The sequence below is a fragment of the Periplaneta americana genome, chromosome 6 (genome assembly GCF_040183065.1).
Source record: "Periplaneta americana isolate PAMFEO1 chromosome 6, P.americana_PAMFEO1_priV1, whole genome shotgun sequence".
Taxonomy (NCBI): Eukaryota; Metazoa; Arthropoda; class Insecta; order Blattodea; family Blattidae; genus Periplaneta; species Periplaneta americana.
Window position 1 is genome coordinate 180,872,951 of NC_091122.1, and position 12,539 is coordinate 180,885,489.

General features: G+C 35.4%; 1 protein-coding gene across 5 annotated transcripts in view; it reads left to right on the forward strand.

Annotated features, from left to right (window-relative positions):
- Positions 1-12,539, forward strand: part of LOC138702089 (monocarboxylate transporter 9-like) — a 97,998-nt gene that overhangs the window by 19,801 nt on the left and 65,658 nt on the right. The window contains exon 1 of one of the 5 annotated variants that reach the window (XM_069829642.1): positions 5,266-5,393. The exons of 3 other annotated variants lie outside the window; for them this stretch is intronic. The gene's annotated coding sequence lies outside the window, so the exon portion shown is untranslated. Of the gene's footprint in view, positions 1-5,265; positions 5,394-12,539 lie in introns of those variants that run through there. One more of the 5 variants, XM_069829644.1, reaches the window with a different exon arrangement.

Consider the following 12,539-nt stretch of genomic DNA (forward strand, 5'->3'; position numbering starts at 1 on the left):
TGGTTCTGTGCGGAAAACAGCAAATACGCACGATCTCGCACAAAATAATATATTATTTTGTTTTATTGAGGAATTACTTGTCAATAAGTTTATTACGCACAATATACTTAACTTTATTTCAATCGATAATTATGTAAGGAATTATAGGATGGGGCAGCTTATTTAAATCCAATTTTAATCCACTTTATTTATTACAGAAAAGAATAATTAAAATATGTCTTCATAAACCTATTGATTTTCCATCTCGAAAATTGTTTTTTAGACTTTAATGTTCTTAGAATAAGACAAATTTATTATATTGTATTAATAAAATTCATACATAAAAAATCGAAATAATTTTGAAATGTAGTCGTATAGTTATGAAACAGAAGGTATGAATTCTTTAACATTCTTTGAACCTGCAGCAGTGGTGACATCCACTCCTTCATAGTTTCCTTGGACATTGTTCACTTTATTTCGTTTTCTTTCCTTTTAGTTTTTATCGCCATTGTACGGCCAATGACTCTAGTCAAGTGCCACTGCATTGAATAATAATAATACATTCTTTAAACCAAAATGCAACACTGCTACAGTATTTAAACATAGTAGTAATTTAGGCCCAAGAATATGTAACAAATTTATATTTAAATATTCTAATCTTGTGAATTCTAGTAGTTCTAGTATTAAATTTAAAAAGTTATGTATGGATTTTATAAATAATGAAAAATTTTAAATTTAAATTTATATATTCTTATTGCGTAGTAGACATAATTGTTTTATATACTTCTTAATTTCAATTCAGGAATCCGCCCCTGAGCACGAGTTCTACTCTTTCAGGGGCGAGCTAAAGTTTTTCTGTAAATATTATATTTTATGTTACAATTATTAGCAAAATAAATCAATAAAATAAAAATAAAAAATCATTGGATTGGATTAGCGATGTATCAGCAAAGGACTACTCAATAAAATGAAATTAATAAACCATTAAATGATTTTCCTATGTAACCCAAATTTCGCAAAAATTCCTGGCTAAAGTCACCCAAATGGCGTTAGTCGCAAAATATTTGTTTATGTAGTCCAAACGGCGAAATATCGGCCAATCTGGCAACCCTGCCCAGACGAAGATTGTGAAGGAGTGAGGAATCGCTGAATCGAGGGTGTTCGTGGCACACCGACTGCACCGATTTTTAATTCTCAGATCAAGTTTACTTGGCAAGTACAAGTGACAATTAACTGGGGGGAGCGGGTGCCAAGACCAATTGCAAGCGATGTGACAACACACGATGTGCGCTGCTTGATATGTGATATCTGGAGCCCGTGTCTGCAGTGAGAGAAATTGCTCTAAAAATAGCCCCGTGCATCGTTGTGGAATGCGGTAATTAACCCGTGGCTGGTGCTAAGTTTCCAGTTTTCAGAAATTATTCACTCTGCATTCTGTCGGTCATCCTAGAATTGCAATTTATCCCGACATTTGGACGACACACACGTTAGTGCGAAAATAATCATGGCGTGTGCAGCGGCTGGGTCGCGCAACTTAAGTGGTTGTGGGATCGAATTCCTGCCTATATTATAATAATATAATTAGGCCTATTAAGTAACAATATGAATGTGAATATTAAGAATGAGAATTGATTTCCTTAACTTTTATCTTTGGTAATGCGTCTTTTGTTTTTTGTCTTTGATTTATGTGTTCTCGGTGTTGAGTAGACCTCCAATTTTTAGGTCTAAAAACCAACTTTTAGGTGCCAAAGTAGGCACTAAAATACAGTTTTAGTACAACTTTAGACAGGATTTTATGCGTCTAAAATGTTTTTCTACCTTCTCAGAGTACAATAATTATAAAAATGCAATTAATTACTGGGGACACTCCACTAAAAATACATTTTCTTTCCTAATCATTGTTTTTTCAACCAAATTTTGAGAGCATGTTTACTATGTAAAGGACTAACGAAATCCAAATTTTTGAACTTCCAAATGTTTTTGGCTTTTGATTTTGATTTTTTTTTTCAGAAATATTTCCAAATCCAAGTTTTTAGTAGATCTCAGTTTTTAAGCTTCCTTTTTTCGGTTACATTCATAAGAAAAAAAACACTTCTATGCATTCATTTTAAGAAATATGTCATTTATCCACTTTCAAATATTTTTTTGAAATTTAAACAATCTTATTTTGTCTATAATTCATGATAAAAATATTAATAAAATAAACTAGCAGCATTTCTTATAGAATAAATGGATATAAACATGCAGCTAACTCATAAAAATTTGCAGTAAAAATTTCATCCAGATTGATTAATATTTGGCATAAAAAGTTGGTGTTGAATCAGGAAAAATAAACTTAATGAAAAATGGATTTGAAAGAAAAAGGAATATTTACGTAAACATACGTATTAAAATCCTCTTCCGCTACATTCATCTAGTAACTTCAGGGAGCCAACTTTAAAACAAAAAGTTACTAGATTTGTAATCAGAATTTGTAAAAAGAATTCTTTGATGCAAAAATTATTTTGACAGCTCTTTAAATGCCACGCCCCCTTTACAGCCTTAATTTTTTTATTTGAACATATCCGTAATCAAAATTTAACTAAATCCACTTGGAGTATGGAAATATACGTCCTAAAGAAATGAACTAGCCAATGAACATTTCTTGGAAAACTTTTATGATTTGCAGTGGAGTCTCCCCTTAAGTACATTATGGTATACAATGACAAAAAAAAACTAAAATAATTATGGTTTGAAACTGTATTATTATATTATATTATGTATTATTTGACCATTAGTTGACTTTTATTCATAATTAGCACCATAGTAAATTACTAAGACTTTTTTCTTTCATATTTCCTACAATTAGCTGTGCTGTTAGAATTATTTTAAAAGCTGAGAATGACCTTTCGACTGATTCTGATGGTATTGGAGCAAATTTCAACTTTGTTACATTTTTCACGTCTGTTTCTTTTGAAATTTATTCACCTTCGTCCACCCTTGCAACATGATCCATCACAGCATATCCAATTTTTTTTTTTCCATCACACTCTTCCACTTGCACCTTACCATGTTCCCAACTTCTTCATTAGTATTAATGACTTTCACCTCGGTATCTTGTACCCTGACATCTGCATTTCCCTTGCATTCGCTATAATGGAAAATTTGCCTTAATGTATATAAGATCTGTTTTCAATGTAGGATATTTCAACAGTTCCATGCTGTATTGACAGCAGGTAACCCTTCTACCACAGGAGCAATCTTCTCCAAGTGTCCTGCATTCTTGTGTGCAGAGGAAATTAAAAAGAAAAACAATTTTAGGCAGTTCTAGGGGAAAAATCGTAAAATAGGCGTTAAACACTATTTTAGGACTTCTAGGCACTATAAAATTCTTTCAATACACCGGATTTTTCATGAATCGTATAAAGGTATGGAATTACTTTCCATGTCTCCTTTTCAGGAACTAAATACGCATACACATAGTGTTCTGCCCAAGGGCATGTCTTTCATTGCATTCTCCGATCTTTCCTATTTTCTGTCTTCCTCTTAGTCATCGCATATGATCCAATATCTTAATGTCGTCTGTCATCTGATATCTTCTTCTGCATCGAACTCTTCTCCCGTTCACCATTCCTTCCAGTGTATCCTTCAGTAGGCACTTTCTTCTCCACCAGTGACCCAACCAATTCCTTTTCCTCTTACTGATCAGTTTCAGCATCATTCTTTCTTCACCCACTCTTTCCAACACAGCTTCATTTCTTACTCTGTCCATTTCACACGCTCCATTCGTCTCCATATCCACATTTCAAATACTTCTATTCGTTTCTCTTCATTTCGTCGTAATGTCCATGTTTCTGCCCCATACAATGTCACACTCCATAAAAAGCATTTCACTAGTCTCTTTCTTAATTCTTTTTCCAGAGAACCGCAGATGATGCTTCTTTTTCTATTAAAAGCTTCCTTGGTTATTGTTATCCTCCTGGCAGCAGCTCATGTTCCTGCTTATAGTACACCCCATGTCCCCTTTTCAGGAACAAAATAGGCATACACACAGTGTTCTGCTCAAGGGCAGGTCTTTGACTGCAAATCCAGCATTCTACAGTTTTTCCTATTTTCTACCTTCTTCTTAGTCTCCGCATATGATCCACATATCTTAATGTCGTCTATCATATGACACCTTCTTCTACCCCGAATTCTTCTCCCGTTCACCATTCCTTCCAGTGCATCATTCAGTAGGTAGTTTCTTCTCACCCAGTGACCCAACCAATTCCTTTTTCCTCTTCCTGATCAGTTTCAGCACAATTCTTTCTTCACCACTCTTTCCAACACAGCTTGATTTCTTATTGTGTTTCTCCACTTCACACGCTCCATCCTTCTCCATATCCTCATTTCAAATGCTTCTACTCATTTCTCTTCACTTCGTCGTAATGTCCATGTTTATGCCCCCATACAGTGCCACACTCCATGCAAAACACTTCACTAATCTCTTCCTTAGTTATTTTTCCAGAGGTCCGCAGAAGATGCTCCTTTTTCTATTAAAAGCTTCCTTTGTCATTGCTATCCTCCTTTTGACTTCCTTGCAGCAGCTCATGTTACTGCTTATAGTACACCACAAGTATTTGGAGCTGTCCCACTTGCTCTACTGCACCATTTACTATTCGCATGCAGTGTTGCCAACACATAAATTGTATCGCCGTCAGTCTAACACCTGAAAATCCGTCAGAATCCGTCAAATTAAAAAAAATACCCACTCATATCTACATACAAATAAAAAGCAAATTTTAATACAACTTACTTACCAATCTTGATTGAAATAATAATAATTTATCCACATCATCTGCTTCTATTTCTACGGTTGATTTGCTGAGTTGGTCCGCCTTCCCCCAAAAATTAAGCAACTGAAAATGACAGCAGCTAAAAGAGTCAAAAGACGATGTCAATCGTAATGTCCGTTATAAAATCCGTCACTCGTCAAAGCCAATCTTTTCCCGTCCGTTACGTTGAAATTCCACCAGTTTTGACGGAATTTCCATCCAGTTGGCAACACTGTTCGCATGTTTATCGTTTCTTCTGACAACCATGGATTTGCCTTAAAATCCGAGATCTAGTGATGGGGAGAAAAAGAGACGAGTCTCAGTGACAGTGGAATGTAATGAATGACTAACGCCTAGACCTACCTAACGCGGTTTTAATTTCGTCGTGCACGGACGCGATGTCTACTAACGCCCGTGGCAATAGAGTTAATGAACTAATTATAGTCATCGTGGTAGTTAGTCTGCCCTTCGGCCGATATCTTGATATCTTCTTCTCTAGACCCGTATAAGCCACTCGCTGTAATATTGGAAAGATAAGCGGGAGCGTCTCAATCCGTCAGCAGTAAGCGGTGTGAACACATCTGTTTTCTTGTCGGCTCTGAATTTGTGAAAAGCTTGGAGGTACGTAATCTTAGTATTCATTAAGAATTATTATTGTTACCGTCCTCTTTCCCTGGTACCGTCTTTATTTTTGCTATTCTTATAGCTTTATATCGTTCCCACTTCATATTATATTCCTTGTATAATTTGCTTGTGGTCTGATTTTCTATCCATTTCTCCGTCCTTCCGTTAACCCTTCTCTCTCTCTCTAATTGTTTCTTGCTTCTTCTTTGTCCTGTCCTCTGTCCTTCACTTTTGCTTTTATTTTATCCTTTCTCTTTTATTAGTTTCGTTCTTTTACTTCTTTCACTTCTTCCTACTTGCGTCGCTTCTGTGTCTCTTTGTTACATTTTCCATTGTTTCTTTGCTTTATTTTTATTCAACTGTGTATTTATTCCTTAACAATTTTTATGTTTCTTTTAATTCTCCTCCCCTATTTATTTTTTTTTCGCTTTTCGTTTTGCCTCCTTTTTCTTTCCTCTATTTATCTCTTTTTTCGTCCCTCTCTCTTTTTTTTGCATCCCTATGTTTGTTTCTTTTCCGTCTCTGTGTTGGTCTCTTTTCGTCCCTTTGCTTGCCTCTTTTTTCGTTTCACTATTTGTCTCTTTCATCGTCCCTCTGTCTCCTTGTCATTATGGTTGGCTCTTTCTCGTACCTTTGTCTCTTTTCTCATCTCTCTGTTTGTCTATTTTTCGTCCCTGTTTCTTTCCTTTTCGTCTCTTTGCCTCTTTTCTCGTCCCTCTAATTATTGACTTTTTTCGTATCTCTGGCTCTTTTCTCGTCTCTGTATGCCTCTCTTTTCATCCTCGTTTATCTCTTTTTTTCGTTCCTCTGCTCTTTCCTGTTTTCAGCTTTCCTGCTCATTCTTTGTTTCTTTTCCTTATATCTTTCTTTCATGTTTCTAAAATACCTAACACCCTATGTTAAATTTTAATACAATTAATTGATTAGTAAAATAAATATAATAAATATGTTTGAATTATGTAATATGATTTTATTAACAGTTCTTTTTTGCTTCTATATACAGTATTGTAGCAATAAAATATTACAGACCTGCACTAATTTTTATTATTATTATTATTATTATTATTATTATTATTATTATTATTATTATTATCATTATTATTATTGTTATAGTTTTAAACTTTACATAAGCAACACGTTATTTTTAACGTAAATATTGAACAGTTATGTTATTTTCTGACATAAGTAAGCCTATATGATACCCTATAGCTAAGATTACATTCCTATCTACTTAATGTGCCGCATTATGTGGAAGTAGCTCTCTCAATTTCAATAAACCTCTCACTCTCCCATATCAATATTAAATTTTCATAAATTTTTCACCATTTTTGTCAATAGATGTCTTTCTAATCTGTTTTATCAATAATAATCTTAATAGAGGTTTTGATTTATCTAGAGAAAATCAAAACTCGAGTGGGATTTAATTGACTGTTACACGATTAGAAGATAGTATATAAACATTAGAAGAAATAAAGTACTCTAATACAATAAAATATTAATTGACTTACTGAAATTCTATTTCACTAATGTTAGCTTCACCAAAACGTTTTAACGGAGCCGCCATTTTCAGTTGACTGTCTATGCTGTAAACAAATGACGGTCGCAAAGTATGTTTTATAGTACCAACCTCTTTTCTATCTTTTCAGATAGTACCGTAAAGAATTTGCAGTTTGAAATGTTGGCAAACAAAGGAACAAATGATAGGCAGGTGATAAAAACAAAAGAGAGTATATAAAGATTAGAAGAAATAAAGTACTCTAATACAATAAAATAGATATTAATTGACTTACTAAAATTCTATTTTACTAATGTTAGCTTCACCAAAACGTTTGAACGGAGCCGCCATTTTCAGTCGACTATCTATGCGGGAAACAAATTACTATCGTAACGCATGTTTTATAGTACCGTAAAGAATTTGCAGTTTGAAATGTTGGCAAACAAAGAAACAAATGGTAGGGAAGTGATAAAAACAGAAGAACGTATATAAAGATTAGAAGAAATAAAGTACTCTAATACCATAAAATAGATATTAATTTATTTACTAAAATTCTATTTCACTAATGTTACCTTCACCAAAATGTTTGAACGGAGCCGCCATTTTCAGTTGACTATCTATGTGGGAAACAAATTACGATCGCAAAGCATGTTTTATAGTACCGTAGTGTACCAAATGCTAGGGTAGTGATAAAAGCAAACAAATGCTAGGGAAGCGATAAAATTAAACAAATGCAAGGGAAGAGATAAAATTAAACAAATGCTAGGGAAGCGATAAAATTGTGCGATAAGCAGCCATGATTGGTTGAAAGACGTCCTTTCGTACCGTCGAAAGTAGTATGACGTAGTAAAAGTGTAATAGTCAACATAAGTACACACTTCGCTTCTCCTGAAGAATTTCTGTGACTCAATATTAAAACAGTCTGTCGTCTGTGGGAAGTTGGGATTTTAACTAACAAGCAAACGTTCTGATGAGGGCAGATAAAAAAGTCAATTTTTTTTTCTTCCATCATGTTAATAATGTTAAAAGAAGTGCTTATACAAATTTTGGCCACTCGACCGCAATTACGAGGGCCGTAAAAATTTATTCGCCAGGGGCCGTTAACAGAAAGAAAAAACACAATTTCATTGGACAAATTTATTAGAACGGACACAACTTGTTGAGCTATTTTCCAACATATTTTCCATCGGAATTGAGACATTTCTCATATCATAGGATCGACAGAGAGAGGTGCAGACGCAGTCAAACTCTGGTTCCGGACTGAGGCGGCTGACTTCTACGACACAAAAATTGATCCCATGGTATGACAAATTTCTCAATTCCAGTAGGGGATATGTTGACAAATAGAGAAAAAATTGCTGTATCTATTTCAATAAATACATATTTGCATGAAATTGTGCTTTTTTCTATAAACGACCCCAGGGAAAATTACTTTCTGGACGGCCTCGTAATTGCAGTCGAGTGGCCAAAATTTGTAGCCTATAAGGACTTCTTTTGACATTATTAATATGGTGGAAGAAAAAAGAAATAACTTTTTTATCTGCCCCCATCAGAACGTTGCTTGTCAGTTTCAGTAGCCTATATGTTGTTCGCTACAGTTTACGTGTATTACTTTGTCTAATTGCATGTTAAAATTCTGAGTGTAATATAAACAAACGTGAATACTTGTAAAATGTCTGGAGATAAGATATTCTCAGGACAGAATGCGCTTATTTCGACACAACATAAAATAATCTGTAAGGTTGTCAACACCTCTGAATACCATCGGCATGGCGGGAGCGGGATAGAGCTCTTGAGATAAAGCGAGGAGAACAAAGAAGAAGAAGAAGCTCATAAAAATGTAAAGTTCCCTGGCCATCATCACCAGCAGCTGGATTCAATAATCTTATCACGTCTTTGACCTTACATCGAGTAAGGGTCGGAAAATAAACGACTGAACGACGTTTGAGAGCGACGATGCGACGGGATCTATTCATTCTGCTGCAAAATGTAACAGCTGAAATCAGAGAGCAGGTCACACGCTCCATGAAGAAGGACAGAACATTTGAACGTCGTCGTGGCATTGTTGCGTATCGAGCAGTATGTGTTTCAGGTTTCAATATTTTGCGACATTGTATATCGTTGCTAATCGATTGTGACATCGAAGATAAGAAATTTATTTGCCTACAATATGGAAATGTCTGTTCATTATTGAGTCTTCTGATGACGTGTTCCTTCAACAATCAAGAAAGTTTCTGTTTTCGGTACATGTATACGGAAATATGGAAGATTTTGATGTCTACATAATATTGTGGTGGTTTCATTGACTTCTTTCTGTAACAGGAAGCAGCACAAAATGGTACAACTGGCAGCTATACAACGCAAGTATACTTATTGCTAAGGAGGGGATTTTAATGTGCTAAAATATATCAATTATTTATTTTTATGTACTAAAAATTACACAAAAATATTTGCCAGAACATTAAAAATATTTAGCCAAAATTCGTCTGAAGTATGTATCTCTTCTGTTATATACAGGGTGAACCGTAAGTGTTGTCATTAATTTCAGGAGGTTATTCTTTGAGATATTTCAAACAAAAAAGTTTAATGCCATTTTACTCGTTTTTGCTTCCTTTTCGACATAAAAACTGTTTTATATGAAACATTCCATAGCGTGTTTTGCGAAAGCCATTGAGTCAGTATGCTCAGTCAGTTTAAGAGAACAGTGTATTATGGTAATAAATATTTGAAAGAATTTTGGTTTTGTCCTTGATGCGAACAAATGTAACATTTTAAAACTCCTTTGCAAAACGAAAATTTACATTATTATTTATGTGACAAGTTCGTAAAGGATCTCTTCTTGGCACGAGGGCCAAAAAGATGACTTTACGAATATGTTTCATTAATTTTTTTTTACAATAACACAAATTTACATTAAATAAATATGTCAAATTGGAGAGGTTATAAGATCACAATGCCATCTAAACCTCAGAACCATTTGTCAGGGACAGGGCATAATAGATAGAGAGCAAGCATAGAGATTATAGGCTATGGGGATGGTCTCAGTCCAAAGATATCACACTTAAGGAAATGCGAAATTAAATCTTTTAGTAAAATAGGACCGGTACAGAGTTGTCCCAAATGACTGCATACGTTAATGTTCCGCGTTTCGGACGGGAAGGAATTGTGTAACTGTTGATCTGACAAGGAACTGTTAACATTTAAAGGTACGATCACACGTCGCTACTTTTGCAGCGCTGCAGTACAAAAAAACTGCTAACTCTCGTACTGCGACGGTGCAACCCGAAAAGTAGCGGCTGCCGAACCTGCTGCCCGCTACTTTTCCATGCTGCGCGCAACTTAAAAGTAGCGACGTGTGAACAGGGTTCTCAGGGTTGCAGCCGCAGCATTTTTGATATCGGTTTTGTTGAAACTTTTGCTGCGGTTGCAACCAGTGTTACCACCCAAATGTGCCAATGATACTTTTATTGTTTGGATATATTTTAGTGTTAAATGTGATGAAAATAAATTATTTGTAACAGGTATTAAATACACAACACAGTCTGAGCATAATTGCTGAGGATATAATTCATTTTTTAAATTTTCCGTAGCGTAGTTCCAAACAGGAGGGTTGCCAACATTGATTACGTGAATATACTGTTGGTTATCATTTAAGCATGTATGCGTTTTTAAAAGCTTTATAGTAAAAATAATGTCAATTTCTGAATACTAGATACGACAGAAAAGCAAATAATAGATAAGTAAGCTTTCGCATGAGTTTCTTAATAATGCGAACATAACCACAAAATGTATATTGAGAAGTCAACACGGAGATGGAAACCTGCAGCATGACTGCGGCTGCAAAAGTAGCGCCTTGCGTGTGAACAGACTCGCAACCTCCAGTTGCAACTTTTGCTGCACTCGGGTTGCGCAGCACAAAAAGTAGCGTGCAGCGCGCTACTTTTGGCTTACGTGTGAACACGACACTCAACTTTTGCAGCTGCAGTACAAAAGTTGCGCTGCAAAAGTAGCGACGTGTGACCGTACCTTAAGGCCCCACGTTAACATGAATAAAACAGGCTGCTATCACAGTCTAGTATATACAGTCGCGAAGCTCAATACTTAGTAAATATGCAAACATTAGATAGTTGCTGACCACTAGGATCGCTAATATCGCCTCATTACAAGCAATGCAAAATAGTTCCGTCACAGTCTATTGTTTCTAGCACCCTCAAAACTCAAGCTTCGTGACTGTATATAGTAGACTGTGCTGCTATTCCATGGATACTTACTTCTTAATGGTTCCCTCATTCATTTTTCTCCTACTGTTAATGAGCTGTCCATGTTAAAATATGTACGGTTACGAGATTGAAACTTGGATGAAAGACTGTCCAAAAATTGAGTAGACCTTGGTCTCCAACAGATAATGGTTCTCGGCGCCTCAGCTGGTTGGGTGCACGATCTTATCTCCTAGCCTATGTCAGGCGACAGCGTAGGCATCCACGGTAAATGACAACTCAACTGTTTTCGCCAAGTATGCGCAGATTTTTTATTGCAACATTCCAAATAAGTTTCCACACTTTTACAGTTGGTATGATCAGGTAATTTTTTTTTTCTCTATCTGCTTTGGAAGCAAAACTGTGTTCGAAGTATGAGGGGAAGTTTTGACTCGAGCTCATTAACAGTTCCCTGTAAAATAACACTATGTATTCACTTTGTACAGTTGCTCACGACTATATATGTGTGAAGGTCTAAAGAGCAATTTTGACACTTCGTCAGCTTATCGATATGATGTTGTCGACATTATGAACTAGTGAACTTGAAAGCAGTAGCGTGGACTGGTCACTGAACTACAGCGGAATATGACATAACCTAACTTCAGAAATCCTCTGAAATATAGCGAATCCTTATTCGTTTGGTAATTATAGAACGTGATGTGTGTTGTCAGAATGTTTTCTCTAACCACAGCTTTTTAGTGTAAGTCTGTAAGAAATGATGGCAAATCATTGTTTTGTCTTTGATGTACGCTCTGGTGTTGCCATGGCGATGTACAGTATGCAAGCTGTACAACAATTTACTATATGTGAATATAGAGTCGTGTTTTTAGCGTTTGTAATAAAATAACGAGCGTTTTGGGTTCAAAATCTAAATCAATTATATGAATACAAGCCATATAACTCAACAATAGTAAAAACGACCTACTGGTATACTCACAGATCTTAAACACGCGATATGACCACAGACGTTAAAGCTTGTATAAAATGAACTTAAAAAGTTTCCGGACATAGGTTCCTGTATTATCAAGTTTTTTGTAATCCATTATCCCTAAAAGTCACAGAATCATCCTATATTATAGTTTATTTCGGTACACGAAAATCGGCATTTAACTGTAAAAGTTATGTTTGTGATTTATTCTAAGACAACAAATAAGATGGGCAGAACATGTAGCTCGTATGGTAAAACTGAACCCTATAAACGGTATTATTTGACAACCCTGGAGGACACAGAGGACTGGGATATACCAGATTAAGATGGGTTTAAGGAGTTTAGGAAGTTGTGAGGACTTTGTGGTATCAAATTGGACAAGACTGACCAAAGGCAGAAAAAGATGGCGACACTTATTGAGGAAACCAGAGTCCACACCGGTCTGTGTCGTCACAGATGATAAT